Below are 2,374 nucleotides of genomic sequence, written 5' to 3' on the forward strand. Positions count from 1 at the left end.
CCCCCTGTAGTTTTTTTTACATAACTCAAAAAGTATTGGTCTGAGGCTGTTGAAATTTTCTGACTTTTCTTACATACCCAAAGCCCTCCCTTTAGGCCTAAAACCGGACTTTAATACTAACTGCCTGAGTCCTCAGGCACAATGCCTGAATGACTGCTTTGACCCACTTTCACTTGTCAGATTTTGATAAAATTTAGCTTTTTGGAAACAACCTGTCAAAGGAAATTTGCATACTTTTAGTTTTTCTTCATTAAAAATTAGGTAATTTAAAATTTTGCAAAACTTTTTGCATATTTTTGCATGGTCAAGGGCTTTTCTAAAATGTATGATTTTTTATTTTTTGACACATTTTTTTGCAAACATTTTTACTATATAACTGGATTTTGCAATAAAAAATTCAATTTTTGCAAATTTGCAAATTTTTTTGCTGGAACCCCTAAATCTTTTCTGTAAGGCTGTTAGAATCTATATATATTTAGATTATCCCGAAACCGCTGTGCTTTCTTGTGCTTTTGTTGATAAATATATGATAAATATATGAACGGGAAAAGTAATTATAAATTGAAATCATAGGTAAGATAAAAATGAATGTAGAGGAACATGTGTTACAACATAAAAGGGCACCCCCCCCCCCATTAGACCAAAATGGCCTAATCGGGATAGGGTTAATCTAGATATATATTCTATAGTATAACTCTGTATACCGATAGTTTACTTCTATTACACTGGTTTCAGACATAACTACTCACAGTATTCACAATACACATGCAGTATACACATTCTAGACGGAAGGGGCTCGATTTAATCATGTAGTGCATTGCTGACAGTTAGTTATTTGATGATGATGCCGTTACACCATTTTCTTCTTAACTATCCGTTTACATATGAGGAATGGGGATGTTCTTCTTTATATTACAACCAACATCTTACTTTTGTTTGAAAGGCTAAAACTGGCACAGACTAGCTAACACAGACTGCCTGTAGGTGGGTACTGGTCTGAAAAATAACAACTTGCAGTATACATACATCCCTGGTTCTGCGGTGGACAGTTGGTTTTTGCATTGCACGTGTAAACCTAGTTATTTATCAACAAGAATTATACAGGATAAAACAATATGCCGGAGGCTGGACTGGAGGTTGTTAACGCAACATGTGAAGGTCGTTTGCACGTGGGGGTCTTTAACAGATAATGTTAGGATCGTTAATTGAAAATGAGGGATCAGTATATTTGATAATGTTAGGATCGTTAATTGAAAATGAGGGATCAGTATATTTGATAATGTTAGGATCGTTAATTGAAAATGAGGGATCAGAATATTTGATAATGTTGGGGGTCGTTAACATATAAACAGGGTTTGTTGATAAAACATATTGACTGAAAACGTTAGGGTTGTTATTGAATTAATAGGAGGTCGTTAAAAGAGACGTAGGAATGGTGGTCGTTGACGGAGAAAGTGGGGGTCGTTTAAAGAGAAAGCAGCAATGGTGGTCATTAAAGGAAAACTGGTGGTTGTGGTCGCTAATGGGAAGGCGGATGTCTTTAAAGAGAAACTAGAAGTCATTTAAGGGGGAAGTGGGAATGGTTGTTAACGGAACAAGTGAGGGTCGTTTAACCCTATTCCCGCTGGGGGGGGGAATCCTGGTTTTCAAGTACCCCAGCGGGGATAGGGTTAAAGAGAAAGTTGGAATGGTGGCCTTAAAGGAAAAGTGGTGGTTTCGTTAATGGAGAAAGTGGATGTTGTTTACGGAGAAAGTAGAGGTCGTTTACGAAGAAAGTGGAGGTCGTTAACAGAGGAAGTGGGAATGGTGGTCGTTAAAGGAAAACTGGTGGTTGTGGTCGTTCATGAAGAAAGTGGATGTCATTTATGGAGGAAATGGGAATGATGGTTGTTAACGGAGAAAGTGGGTGTCGTTTAAAGAGAAAGTTGGAATGGTGGTTGTTAAAAAAAATGGTGGTTGTGGTCATTAACAGAGAAAGTGGACGTCGTTTACAGAGAAAGTGGAGGTCGTTTACGGAGGAAGTTGGAAGGGTGGTCGTTAACATAGAAATTTGGGAGCATTTAAAGAGAAAGTAGGAATGGTGGTCGTTAAAAGAAAACTGGTGGTTGTAGTCGTTAATGGTCGTTAATGGGAAAGCAGATGTCTTTTACAGAGAAAGTAGAAGTCATTTAAGGGGGAAGTGAGAATGGTGGTTGTTAACGGAAAAAGTGAGGGTCGTTTACATTGAAAGTAGGAATGGTGGTTGTTAAAGGAGAAGTGGGGGTTGTGGTCATTAACATTTAAAGTGCATGGTCGACTGTTAACTAACTAAAGGAAGCTGCACAGTACAATCACAAGATAATGTGGGGGTCGTTAACAGAGAAAGGGGGTTGAC

At 38.0% G+C, this 2,374-nt stretch overlaps 1 protein-coding gene across 1 annotated transcript in view; it reads right to left on the reverse strand.

Annotated features, from left to right (window-relative positions):
• The window catches only part of LOC111707449 (globin), an 11,679-nt gene extending 10,708 nt beyond the window's left edge, over nucleotides 1-971 (reverse strand). Inside the window, exon 1 of the mRNA XM_023480560.1 lies at nucleotides 931-971. The gene's annotated coding sequence lies outside the window, so the exon portion shown is untranslated. The remainder of the gene's footprint in view (nucleotides 1-930) is intronic.
• Between the last annotated feature and the right edge of the window lie 1,403 nt (nucleotides 972-2,374).

This window comes from Eurytemora carolleeae, unplaced genomic scaffold, assembly GCF_000591075.1.
Source record: "Eurytemora carolleeae unplaced genomic scaffold, Eaff_2.0 scaffold802, whole genome shotgun sequence".
In the NCBI taxonomy this organism is placed as follows: Eukaryota; Metazoa; Arthropoda; class Copepoda; order Calanoida; family Temoridae; genus Eurytemora; species Eurytemora carolleeae.